The sequence below is a fragment of the Pseudophryne corroboree genome, chromosome 12, assembly GCF_028390025.1.
Source record: "Pseudophryne corroboree isolate aPseCor3 chromosome 12, aPseCor3.hap2, whole genome shotgun sequence".
NCBI lineage: Eukaryota > Metazoa > Chordata > Amphibia > Anura > Myobatrachidae > Pseudophryne > Pseudophryne corroboree.
Genome location: NC_086455.1, coordinates 164,003,832 through 164,018,218, shown reverse-complemented (window position 1 = coordinate 164,018,218; position 14,387 = coordinate 164,003,832).

Below are 14,387 nucleotides of genomic sequence, written 5' to 3'. Positions count from 1 at the left end.
ACGCCTCCAGACTGCTCACTTTCCCCATCGGCCACGCCCCAGGACCGCCCACGTTGCTGCCGGACACGCCCCCCATTAGCCTACCACGCTGCAGCCTCCCGGAGGATGGTGCAGTAAGGTAGGCATCTGACTGGCACTGGGTGTGTTTTATGTTTTTCCAGCCAGTCTGAATTATAAAAGTGGAAGTAGAACAGGTCTGACCATGTTTGAGCCGCATAATTCAAGTCCCAGCCACTTTGCGCACGTTCTGATACATTAAATTACATTTGTAATACTTGGTCTTTTATTGCTAACTTCAAACTTAATAATGCTCTCACTTGTATTAAAAAAAATATGCTTTTAATATTAAAAATATTTTGTGGGGTTTTTTCTTTGCAAAACGTAAAACAGAAAAAGTAACAAGTATGGTAAACGCTGAACGTGGCCGCCAACGTGTTCAAGGCTTCTGAACATGTGAATTTGATTTCTAGCCACATAAAGATTTCCAAAGCCAACATTAGCCAGATTTCAGACGTGTTTCGTTTGCACATGATGGGCGTGCGTAGCTGTAGAAACCTTATGTAAAACCAGAAAAACTGCTACTAATCGCAGAGGTACATTATCGATTGCTGTGGCACTGCACACCATAGATATTCGTGTGGGGTCTGCAGTGGGGTTTTCTGCTTTTGAAGCGACGTTTACCAGATTGCAGCCTTCAGTTCAGGTTGGGTTCGGGAGAGCGGCAGTTCAGATGCCGGTGGTCTAATTACCAACCCCGGCATCCCAACAGTTCTAAATTTCTACAGGGGCTCCATACTAAAGGAACCCCAGTCCTCTCCCTAACACTCCCTCCCCGCAGCCTAACCCTCCTCTCCCGCAGCCTAACCCTCCCCTCCCGCAGCCTAACCCTAACCATCCCTCCCCGCAGCCTAACCCTGCCTTCCCGCAGCCTAACCATCCCTCCCCTCAGCCTAACCTTAACCATCCCTCCCCCGCAGCCTAACCCTAACCATCCCTCCCTGCAGCATAAACCTAACCCTCCCTCCCTGCAGCCTAACCCCAACCCTCACCCTGCAGCCTAACCCTAACCATCCCTCCCCGCAGCCTAACCCTAACCATCCCTCCCCGCAGCCTAACCCTAACCATCCCTCCCCGTAACCTAACCCTGCCTTCCCGCAGCCTAACCCTAACCATCCCTCCCCGCAGCCTAACCCTAACCATCCCTCCCCGCAGCCTAACCCTAACCATCCCTCCCCGCAGCCTAAACCTAACCCTCCCTCCCTGCAGCCTAACCCCAACCCTCACCCTGCAGCCTAACCCTAACCATCCCTCCCCGCAGCCTAACCCTAACCATCCCTCCCCGCAGCCTAAACCTAACCATCCCTCCCCGCAACCTAAACCTAACCATCCCTCCCCACAGCCTAACCCTCCCCTCCCGCAGCCTAACCATAACCCTCCCCACACCCTAAACCTAACCCTCACCCTGCAGCCTAACCCTAACCCTCCCCTGCATACTTACTGTACGTTCAGTATACCAGCAGTTGGGATTGTGGCCCGGTCATTCCACCAGGTGTCGGGATTCCGGCGCTGCAGGGATTGCAAATGCTTGCATGGTGACTACTTCCCTTCAGTTCAGTAGGAACCAGTGATATCACTGGGGGCACTTCGTCAAGGTAGCCATTTTGATAAACCAGATTTATGATAATACAGCCTATTTGCTGAGGACCAGTGACCTCACTGGGGGCCTTCAATGAGGCTTGCCTGTATTTGTTGGCCAGGGTGCTCTTAACTTTAAAAGGGATAGTAAAGATTAGTATCCAATTACTAACTGGCTTTGTTTCTGACACTATATGTGGAGCACTTGACTGAAAGTCACATTGTCTTTATTTGGATGTCTCCTGTAGGCGAGAGCGGGGACTGTTAATCTCTGTAATTTCAAGACACTTGAATTTAGATGATGATGTTGTCTCCTTCGCATCCTAGTTCCTAAGTGAAACACTGTGTAGTTGTGTTTAATAAACTTTTGGATTCACTTCAAACTGGTTCTTTGTTTCATTCCATCATAGACTAGACTGATACTGTTGCCCCTCTCATATATTTATTAAAAATATCTTCCGAGAGATGCATAATTAGAGACAATCAGAGAAACTACTAATTAATGGCAGAACATTTTTTTAAAGACATTGTAAAACTTGGTTCCTTTTTAATCTGCTTTTAAAGCTGTCACTTATTGTGGAGGCTGTAACTGTACAGGCATGGGGCAGATGTATTAACTAGCCTTGGAGACTGATAAGGTGGAGATAATCAATCAGCTACAAACTGTCATTTTTCATACACAGCCTGTAACTTGGCAGTTAGGAGCTGATTGGCTGGTACTTTATCTCTCTCCAAGGCTTAGTAAATCTCATCAATGGTCATTCAGAAGGCTGTCTCATCAGTAGGTTCATGACTGGCAGATTGATGTCTCCAGGCATCCACGTTGTGAGCACTGAACAAAATCCTCTTCTGCCTCCATGGTGGTTGGTGCTGAATGTCCTCCCACCAGGGCGGGTGGTGCTGAGTGTCTTCCCTCCATGGCAGTTGTTGTTGAGTGTCTTCCCTCCACGGCGGTTGTTGTTGAGTGTCTTCCCTCCACGGCGGTTGGTGCTGAGTGTCTTCCACCCATGGCGGTTTTTGCTGAGTGTCCTCCCCCATGGCAATTGGTACTGAGTGTCTTCCCTCCCTGGTGGTTGGTGCTGAGAGTCCTACCCCAAGACAGTTGTTGCTGAGTGTCTTCTTCCCATGGCAGGTGGTGCTGAGTGTCTTCCCTCCATGGCCGTTGGTGCTAAGTGTTTTCCTCCCCATGGTGGTTGTTGCTGAGTGTCTTCCCTCCATGGCGGTTGTTGCTGAGTGTCTTCTCCCCATGACGCTTGTTGCTGAGTGTCCTTCCGCATGGCAATTGGTGCTGAGTGTCTTCCCTCCATGGTGGTTGGTGCTGAGTATCCTACCCCAAGGCGGTTGTTGCTGAGTGTCTTACCCCATGTCGGTTGGTGCTGAGTGTCTTCCCCCCATGGCGATTGGTGCTGAGTGTCCTCCCCATGGCGATTGGTGCTGAGAGTCATCCCTCCATGGTGGTTGGTGCTGAGTGTCCTATCCCAAGGTGGTTGGTTCTGAGTGTCTGCCTCCCATGGTAATTGGTGCTGAGTGACTTCCTTCCATGGCGAATGGTGCTGAGTGTCTTCCCTCCATGGTGGTTGGTGCTGAGTGTCCTATCCCAAGGTGGTTGGTGCTGAGTGTCTTCCCTCCATGGTGGTTGGTGCTGAGTGTCCTACCTCAAGGCGGTTGTAGCTGAGTGTCTTACCCCCATGGCGATTGGTGCTGAGTGTCCTCCCCCAAGGCAATTGGTGCTGGGTGTCTTCCCTCCATGGTGGTTGGTACTGAGTGTCCGATCACAAGGTGGTTGGTGCTGAGTGTCCTCCTCCCATGGTGATTGGTGCTGAGTGACTTCCTTCCATGGCGGTTGGTGATGAGTGTCTTCCCTCCTTGGCAGTTGTTGCTGAGTGCCTTCAACCCGTGGCAGTTGGTGCTGAGTGTGTTCCCTCCAAGGCGGTTGGTGCTAAGTGTCCCCTCTCCATGGCGGTTGGTGCTAAGTGTCCCCTCTCCATAGTGGTTGGTGCTGAGTGTCTTCCCTCCATGGTAGTTGTTGCTGAGTGTCTTCTCCCCATGGCGGTTTTTGCTGAGTGTCCTCTCCCATGGCAATTAGTACTGAGTATCCTCTCCCATGGCAATTAGTACTGAGTGTCTTCCCTCCATGGCGGTTGTTGCTGAGTGTCTTCCCCCATGGCGGTTGGTGCTGAGTGTCTTCCCCCAATGGCGATTGGTTCTGAGTGTCCTCCCCCATGGTGGTCGGTGCTGAGTGTCTTCCCTCCATGGCCGTTGGTGCTAAGTGTTCTTCCCCCATGGCGGTTGGTGCTGAGTGTCTTCCCCCAATGGCGATTGGTTCTGAGTGTCCTCCCCCCATGGCGGTCGGTGCTAAGTGTCCTCTCTCCATGGCTGTTGGTGCTAAGTGTTCTTCCCCCCTGGCGGTTGGTGCTAAGTGTCCGCCCATCCTGCTGCCGGCCACGCCCCCATGCACCTACAACGCTGCCTCCTCCCGGAGGAGGGGGCAGCAAAGTAGGTAAGTATGCTGTCGACCAATAGTGGTCGACCTATACATTGTCGACCTAGTCACTGTCGACCTAGAGACCAGATCCCAAGAACATGTAGGAGAGAGCAAAACAGCTTTCCCTACTGCCCTGATTCTATTGAGGCTGTCACACCTTGAAGTGGCTGTTTCACTAACTCAAGACTTTGGGGAAGATGTATCAAAGCCCGGAGAGAGAGGTAAAGTACCAACCAATCAGCTTCTAGCTCTCATTTTTCAAACACAGCCTGTAACATAGCAATTTGGCTGGTATTTTATCTCTCTATCTCTACTTTATCACTCTCATAGGCTTAGTATATCTCTCCCAGCCTGTGAAATGACAGGAGCTGATTGGTTAGTACTTTAGAGACGGGCTCCAAAAGTCTATTAGCCCTAGGGGGACCGGAAACCTTTAATCAGGCTGTGGATGGAAATTATTGCCTTTCAATTAAGAATTTGTTAAGATCACTTTGGAGACCTCTAAGAATGCAGTTTCCTGGAACGGATAAGATGCTCTTTAGACTGACCCAGAAAACAACACACCATTATCTGTGCAGCTGCTCTGGAAGAATGTGAAGCTAGTTCTTTTTTTTTTATATCAGTGGTAATAGACAAGCCTGTGGCCCTCATTCCGAGTTGATCGCTCGCTAGCTGCTTTTAGCAGCCGTGCAAACGCTAAGCCGCCGCCCTCTGGGAGTGTATGTTAGCTTAGCAGAAGTGCGAACGAAAGGATCGCAGCGCTGCTACAAAAAAAGATTGTGCAGTTTCTGAGCAGGTCCAGACTTACTCCTAGCTAGCGATCACTTCAGACTGTTTAGTTCCTGTTTTGACGTCATGAACACGCCCTGCGTTCGGGCAGCCACGCCTGCGTTTCCCCAGGCACGCCTGCGTTTGTATCTGACACGCCTGCGTTTTTCCTGGCACGCCTGCGTTTTTTCACACACTCCTCGAAAACGGTCAGTTGCCTCCCAGAAACACCCACTTCCTGTCAATCACTCTGCGGCCAGCAGTGCGACTGAAAAGCGTTGCTAGACTTTGTGTGAAACTGCATCGGCTTTTGTGAAAGTACGTCGCGCGTGCGAATTGCGTCCCATACGCATGCGCAGAAGTGCATTTTTTTGCCTGATCGGTGCGCAGCGAACGAAAGCAGCTAGCGATCAACTCGGAATGACCCCCTATGAGCACATAATACATCATATAGGCCCTAGTAAGTAGGATTAAGCAGGTCGCCCTCTACTGGTAGTTATATAGTGTTACAATGAAGCCTCATCATTCTTATTTACAGAGCAGTACCATACTCTATGGATAGATACTGTATATGTTACCTTTGTTATAATGCATATTTATCTGTAGGTCTCTGATTCCAGGAGATAAGTAGGATTTTATTCCTGTGATAAAATAAACCAAAAAACAAATATTGAGCCTGAGGAAGCCGACAGTTCAGTTTGGGAAATGTTTGCGTTATAAGTAGTAAAGGGAAATTTTAATACCTGTGTCTTCATATTTCTACTCTTACCCTATTTTATTTTGTTTGTTTTTTTAATATTTTTTCAGCCTGTTTAATGTATAATACTAAAGGCTGCGGGAAGGGGTGGGGGGAGGGTTAGGCAGTGAGGAGGGGGATTTAGGGATAGGCACCTCTAGGGAGGGTTAGGCTGCAAGGAAGGGACGGTTAGGGGGGTAAGGGGGAGGGTAATCATACTTACCTGACCCCTGTCAGTCATAAGACCGCCGGCATCCCATCCACCGGAATATCGTATGTTTCTGCAGCGGGGTACACTGGTATTACACAGGGAATAACATCGGGGTTGCTGTAGAGTTGGATCTTGAGCCGAGGCACCAACAGGCTAAAGCTTTGACTGTTCCCAGGATGCACTGCACCGCCTCCTCTATAGCCCCGCCTCCAGGCACTGGAGCTCAGTTTGTAAGTTGGTGCCTGCAGTGCAGGCAGCTAACAGGGAGGGCTGCGTTAGGAAGCCCTGAAAAGAGCTTTTCTGAGAAGAAAGAAGACTTCAAGGGCCGCAGCACAGGCATTAGATGCCCTGGATGTCATGCTGACATATCGTGCTGCGGCTGCCTCACCTACCCCAGCGGCGCTGTATACTCCCGTGCCCTGGTTGCCGGGTACTTGCAGCGGAGGCGCTCCGGTCATCAAAGGCACACACACACCGCTACTGCTCTCCTGGATCGCGTGGCCGCACTTCAGGGAGGAGGTAAGAGGGTCCCCCAGATGGGACCTGCCGAAATCGCAATCCGTTCGCGGTCCCAGGAGACGGACTGCGCCACTGGAGTGGACACTGTGGCCGTGCAGGGACCCCACTATATCCATCAGGGCAGGGAGCACAGGTCGGATTTACTAAAATCCGTTTACTATAGGTTTCATAGTACCCGGTGGTGAAGTCCAGCAGAGCGGGTAAGGGGTTGACCTGTAGCCCCTCCCCCAGCCCCAGGCACCATCTACTGCTGGTGTTTCCGACCTGCAGCTGCATCTCTCTCTCTCACTCCCTGCCAGCGTTTGGGCGCCATTTCACACAGCTGCGCTGATTCTGGGACTGCTGGGCAATGTCTCCTCTGTAAAGTCGCCTGTCTCATCAGCGCTGTGCATTTACAGGACAATTAAGTATTCTACATGTCGTTTAGACAGCGTTAGTTAAGAACAAGTGCATAACTATATGCATATTTAGTACAAGTATTCTGTGATATACATCCAGTGTTTACTGTGCATTGTTATATCTGTATACATACATATATATGTAGTATTACTAGTCCAGTACAGTTTTATTGTTTATATCAGTGGCGTAACTAGGGGCCCGCAGCCCCTGCGAGCGCTTGGAGGCGCGCAGGGCTGCGGGGCGCCCTAGCCGCCGCCACTGATTTCTGCTGGGAAGGAGGGACACGGAGGGCACAGCGCGCGCCACTCCTGTGTGTCCCTCCTGGGTTTCCGGCGGCAGCGGCGTGTCTGTTAAATGAAGTGCCCCTCCCATGAAGAACTGCTTTAGGACATCCCTGATGTGATTCCCTGTGGAATACCAGTGTACCCCGCTGCAGAGAAGGAGATTTATGGTAGACTTCCCATAGTTGAATCTCTTTCTGCGAGGTACACTGGATTCCACAGGGCGCCCACTCTGACGCACTTAGCTTCTTTGGGTTTGTATGGCATTAGCCGCTGGTACCTTCTCCTGTTGTGACAATGTGGTTCTATGTGACTAACATCTGCCGTCTCTATTTTACCTGCTACTGCATTGGACTGGTTAACGAAACTGAGCTCCAGTGCCTGGAGGCGGGGCTATAGAGGAGGTGGTGCAGTGTATCCTGGGAACAGTCAAAGCTTTAGCCTGTTGGTGCCTCTGATCAAGATCCAACTCTACATCTCTTTGTTATTCCCTGTGGAATCCAGTGTACCTCGCAGAAAGAGATTTAAGTTAACTATGGTAAGTCTACCATAAATCTCCTTATCCCCTAATGCCAACACAGGGACGTGCAGTCAGGGGAGGCAGGGGAGGCAGTGCCTCCCCTGTCATAATGATTAAGATAATACAAAGAAGATGCATATGACACATATTCTGTGTCATATGTATCTTCTTTATATTATTCTTTACATTTCTCCCCTCTCTATGTATTTGGGAGGCACCGATCGTGGTGCCTCCCGTTGTCACTGCGGAAAGTATGGGGAGCGGGTGGCGGGCACGGGCGGGGACTAGCCTTGGGCTGTAAAAGCCCATTGAAAATATATGGGAAAGCGGCACCATTAGTGGTGCCGCTTTCATACAGGGACGTGCTTTCAACCTATGAAAGCACGTCCCTGTCAGTGAGGCCACAGTGATTGGCCAGCGGATCCGTCCCTGGATCCGCTGTCAATCACTGTGTGGGCGACGCGGGGGAGGAGGTGCGGGCGGCTGGATGCGGCGATGGTGCGGGCGGCGGGATGCGGCGGTGGAGCGGGCGGCGGCGGCGGTGCGGGTTGCGGCGGTGGTGCGGCGGCGGAAATTACCTTTATTCTGCAGAGTTTGGCAGCGGAGCGGTTCCAGTTTCAAAAATGGCGCCTCAGCGTCATTTTTTAAATTCAAGATGGCCGCCGCGAGCCAATCACGGCTCGCCGCGTCATCGCCCCGCCCCCGCCGGCTGACTTATATAAGTCAGCGCGAGGCGGAGGAGAGTCAGTCCGACGGCGGAGGAGGAGCAGTGAAGAGCTCCTGAAGAATGAAGACGCCGGAAGTCCTGGCTGGGCGGCGGCTATGCAAAAGAGCTTAGCAGCCGCCGCCCACCAGGTGAAGACGCTGGAAGCCCTGGGGGGGTGGCGCCCCCCCAGGTGAAGACGCCGGAAGCCCTGGGAAGGCGGCGGCCACGCAAAAGAGCTTAAAGGCCGCCGCCCCCAGGTGAAGACCCAGTTTAATAAAGTTTATTTTCAAGATAGTGTGGTGTTTTTATTTTAATATTTTCTTTACAGGTGCCAGCGGGCACTTTATGTCCGGGCATGCTGGCACTTGTGGTTCTCCAAGTGCCAGCATGCTGGGGCAGGCTTGCTGGGACCTGTAGGCTACCTGTAAAGAACAATATTACTATTCTTTGCAGGTGGACTACAGGTGCCAGCAGGCCCTTTGTGTCCGGGCATGCTGGCACTTGTGGTTCTTCAAGTGCCAGCATGCTGGGACAGGCTTGCTGGGACCTGTAGGCCACCTGTAAAGAACAATATTAACACACAATGAACCCCGCACCCACCGCCACCAGGGGTGCGGGGCATAGCACTGGGCTATCAGCCCAGTGCTGGTTACTGCTCGGGAGGGGGGACCCCATTTTTATTTTTTGGGGTTCCCACTTTCCGAGTAATTCCAACCCTGGGCTGACTGGCTGGGGGGCAGATTAATGTAATGGCAGGGGGACCCCACACTGAGTGTCTCCCCTGCTATGGCATTACTCCCCCTAGCTGGTTCTGCCTAGTGCTGGTTTTACTGGTGTGTTGGGGGACCACACTTTTTTTTTTTTTCAGGTGGGGGGGGGAGGGCTTGTTAGCTGCCAGTGCCTCCCCAACCAGTGACCTCACCGCACGTCACTGTGCCAACATACATTAACTAAAAGGTGAGTTCCTGCAGGCAACTAGTTTGCCCAAACAGAGGACACTATTGTTAACTTTATTTGTTTCATATTACATCGCGGATGACACCAGGAGCACCAAGTAAGAAATCATAAGGAAAAGCATCTGTTGCATAGCAACCACTGGCGGACAGCAGTGAGAACCTGTCCAATGCGCCATTATACTTGAAACAAGGTGAGTGTGAGCCTTTAAAGCACTTTACCAGATTGCACTTGAACAAGTTGTGTTATGTTCTTTTGTTTATTTTGCTTTGAGGTAACACCTAACAGTGATCACCAAATCCAATCTCTGGAGAGCGGCGTAATACACTTCCTTTCCAATTAGTCTTATGAAGATTTTACAGGTTGGGCTCCCACTTCCTGGCTGCAAATCCATTGATCTGCTATGGCCTTCCTTGGTGCAGGTCTAAACTTGACTGTTCACGACAGACACCACACACGGTAGGTTTGCCACCCATCCTGTATTTACAGGCTCATCCTGTTAGTGACAGGGACATGCATCGTCCCCTATTTATTGAATACGGGACGCAGTTTGTCCAGTTTTCTGACCTAATGTCTGGTGCCGGCGCTGCTGTGTGAGGTAGAACTGTGAGCTCCGCCTCCATGTCAAGTGACAGGCGGTGCTTTCAGCCTATACGCACTGCTGGTGCATGCAGCATCACCCAGCTACGTGCAGGCGGTTCCTGTTCTTTCCTTCTGTTGTGGCCTTTACTCCCATTGGACCCTGTCCTGCTGCGGCTCCATTTTTGTGAATGCTGCCTGCACTCTATTAGTAATTTCTTGGCCTCCATACCCTTCCTGGCCTTAAATCACATTATGAAACTGCCAGACTGGCCGCTTCACCGGAGGCCGACCTACTCTCTTTTGAATCCGGGAGTAGGGATGGCGATCAGCTATCAATGTTTGCAAATCATCAATGGTATATAGCCGATGGTGAATACTTTTGACATCAATGGGGGAGAATCAGATGGTTTACCGTCATCTATGGTACAGAACCACCTGATGGTTCTGCTGGTTTTTTTTCTCTACAAGGTGGCAGGACACCCCCCCCCCCCCCCCCCCCCAAGCACCAAACCCAGATTCTGATTGGCCCAGAGGCCAGTCAGTGACAGAACAGGCATGACCATTGGTTGGTGAAACCATCAATGGTCGTCCATTGCATGGTTTGCAAACATTGATGGACACTTGACACTACACCATTGACGGTAACTGAAAGGATTCCTCCTCTTTCTCTTAACCCTCGATGTGATAGCCTCTTAGACGTCCGTGAGTGTAAACCTTTTTTGCTACGAGTAACATGCACAACACAAGCAGTAAAGATTCACACTGTTTATTGTTGGTTTAACAAAAGTATATAAAAGAAAGGATTTAGGGCGTGTATATCCCAAGTCAATAACTAATTGGACAGAACGCAAAAGGGGCTAACATAACATGATTGGCTAGGAACTGCCGCAGTGGAAGGATATGCATATATGGGCAAGTTTGTACTTCAAATAGGAAAGTTATTCACACGGTATAAAAAAGATAACAGACAAGGACAGTAGCAAGAAATGTGCTGGAACATTAAGTTCTATAACACAAGCAATTCTATGACATTGAAGCAGAGACGAGCTTTAACCCTTTCAATCCCCTCTTAGAATCATTATTGTTATACTATATGATTCTTGCAAAGCTTACGTCTTTCTGCACACCAATGGCGCAATTTTTAGCCTGAGCGGGAGTTGCAGTAATTGTTGGGCATTTTAAGAAGGGTTAATCGTTGAGTTAATGATGTTCCGTGTTTATCCTTTTTATCTAAGGCTTCAGCGGGCTTATAGCCCCATGGGGTACCTGTGTTCCAGGCAGCCGCGGACCATGAGCTGCAATCATTTCCCCAGTTATGGCCTGTAACGCAAATATAAGGTACCTCGGGGCTTAGGTTGTCTGTGGTGTCAGCGCGGATCTGGTAGTCAACAGACTTTTGGACAGCAGCTAGTTGGGGGAATTGGAAATAATCTAGTATGTAGGTTGCGGTGTATGTGGTGGAAGAGTTATACCATAGTGTCAGTTTCCCTTATTCTGAGTTATATCAACCTCAGTCATTGAGAGGGGAAAATGGGCCAGTAGGGCTATCAAGATAGTCCCCAGGGTAAAGATAGGGGGCATTTTCTTCATCCTCCTCTGGTCTTCTGTCTTCGCTAGGTGGGAGGTCAGGGCTGTCCGCCCCTGTTCGTACCTCACTGGAATCACCTGTTTCCTCCTCTAGGTCTGGTCTAGGAATTTTCTTTACTCGGGAAGCATGGATCCAGGTGGGACTCTCTTCTGTCAGGACTGCGGTTCGGGTTACAGCAACGACTTCCGCCTCTGGGCCATAGGTGAAGTCTCCTGGGCTCTTGCTGCGGGGGAGGATCTTCACCACTACTCTGTCTCCGACCTTAAAAGGGTGTGTTGGTTCCTGTGGATTCAGAGGGTTTTTTACAAGCGACATCATGTTCAATCTCATCAAGTTTGGTTATGAGGGCCCTGACATACTCTTCCCTTATAAGTTCTAGATCTCCTTCCTGTATCATCAACGGTTTCTTAGCCCAGGGTGTGGGGAAGGGTCTACCCATTAGTATTTCAAAGGGTGAGTATCCTAAAGTTTTCTGTGGGGTCATTCTGATTTCTGCTAGGATAATGGGAAGGACCTGCTTCCATTTGTGGAAGGTACCTCCTGTGGCCTTCCTTAGTTTGTCTTTGAGGGTCCTATTCATTCTTCCTACGACCCCTGAACTCTGCAGGTGGTACGGGATGTGAAACTTCCACTCCACCTGCAGAGCTGTTACTAAGGCCTGTGTGATTTTGGCTGTAAAGGCTGAGCCTTTATCACTATTTATTTGCAGGGGGCACCCCCATCTAGGGATGATTTTCTGTGTTAGGATTCTTGCTACTGTCTTAGCATCCTCTGACTTAGTTGGGAATACTTCTGGCCAGCGAGAGAACATATCTACAATGACCAGGGCATATTCTTGTTTACCTGTACCAGGGATATGGGTAAAATCAATTTGTAAGTGTGTAAAAGGGGTGGTGGGGTATTCAAGATGCTGGTGTTTCGCTTTATTGGGGTTGTTAGGGTTATTCCTGAGGCAAGTGATGCATCTGCTAACATACTGGTCCACAAGTGATTTGGCATTAGTAACATAAAAATCATTGGTTAGTAGGAGGAGTGTTGTGGCTTTACTATGGTGACCAACCCCATGGTAATGGGCAATGAGCAAAGGGGCACTGGACTGGGGTATACAGGGTTTCCCCTCTTTGCAGATTAATCCTGATTTAGGATTTTTTCTGCAGAATTGGGTAAGTCCAGTCGGAGAGATCAGTATTAGTCGCAGCAGCTTGAAGTTGAGTGAGCAGATGGACGTTGTCAAGGGAGGGACATGCTCTAGTGAGTGCAATGAGTTCTGCAGCTTGCGCGGACTGATAAGGTGTTGGTAGGGCTTCCAACACAGTGTCAGGGAGGGTGACAATGGCATAGCCAGCCTGGTATGTATTGTCATTGGGCCTACTACAGGAGCCGTCAACAAAAACTATGTCTGCGCCTGGTATGGGAACGGGAGACATGTCAAGTCTGGGAGAAGTTTCAGCTTCAATGGAAGCAGCACAGTCATGTAGGTCGGGTGGTTCATCCTCGGGACCTTTCAAGCCTAAAAGGGCATTGAGAATGGGTGCAGGGCCAGAAGAACTAGCAGTGTACTTGATGGTAAGGGTAGGGTTACTCAAAAGGAGTACTTCATATCCACTAAGGCGTTGTGCTGACATGTGCTGTGTGTGTAAGCCTTTAAGTATTGCCAGGACATCATGTGTGGTGTGGAGTACTGTGATGTGGCCTAAAGTGAGGGTAGTGGCCATTTCTGCAACCATTGCACAGGCTGCCAAAGCCCTGAGGCAGGCAGGCATACCTTGCACAGACACTGGCATGACTTTGGAAAAAAAATGCCACGGGGCGCAACTTCCCTCCATGAAACTGTGTGAGCACCCCCGCCATGGTTTTACAATTGTCCCTTGCATATAGATGGAAAGGTAGTACATAATTGGGGAGGCCAAGTGCCGGACTTTTCATCAACATACATTTTAAACTTTCATATGCAGTTAACATTTCTTGTGACCATTGTACAGTTTTAGGTTTGTCCTTCAGTGTGGCTTGTCTCAAAATGTTATCATAATAGGAGCAATCAGATATCCACTGTCTGCAGTAATTTACCATACCCAGGAAGGACAGTAGTTCCTTCTGGGTAGTTGGGGTGACCAGGCCCAATACAGACTGTATGCGTTGTGGACTGACTTTCCTCTCTCCCTGAGTGAGCACAAAACCTAAGTAATCAACATGCTTTTTACACCATTGCATTTTTGTTTTGGACACCTTGTGTCCACATTCACAAAGCCAGTTTAGTAATGAAACACCATCCTCTCGGCAGGCCTCCTCAGTTTGACTACAGAGCAGCAGATCATCTGCATACTGTAGCAGGACTGAACCATGGTGAGGTTGCCAGGGCCTCAATGTGGCCTGGAGACAACAGGTGCATCAATAATCTGCACCAGGTAAGTTGTTTACCCTCAAAAGAAAAGGCAAAAAGTAATTGTGTCTGTGAATCTACAGGTATGCTGAAAAAGGCATTCTTCAAATCAATTACAGAGAAGAACGCAGCATCTGCAGGGATTGCAGAAATGAGTGAGTTTACATCTGGAACAATTGGTGCAATTGGGACAATTAACTGATTGATCGCTCTGAGATCCTGTACAAATCTTATACTGCCATCAGCTTTGGCAACAGGGTTCACAGGAGTACAGTATGGTGATACAATATGTCTGAGAATACCCTGTTGTAAGAATTGCTGTATCATGGGGCGGAGACCTTCTATAAACAGGTTGTGAGTCGGGTTTGAGATTGGCCTTATATGGTGTGCATGAGATTAGGCCAGTGTCATATGGACCTTCCGACCAAAGAGCGGGGTTTACTTGAGCTAAGTCAGGCATTGGTGGGTATTCCATTGACTCCCATTGAAGGAGCAGTCTTTTCCAAATCACCATCATATAGGTCAGAACACAAAACACTGGTTGTTGCACCGCTGTCCACAAAAAAGGGAACTTTACTTCCATTTATAATAAGTGGCAGCAGAGGTGAATCTTTCCCTGACTG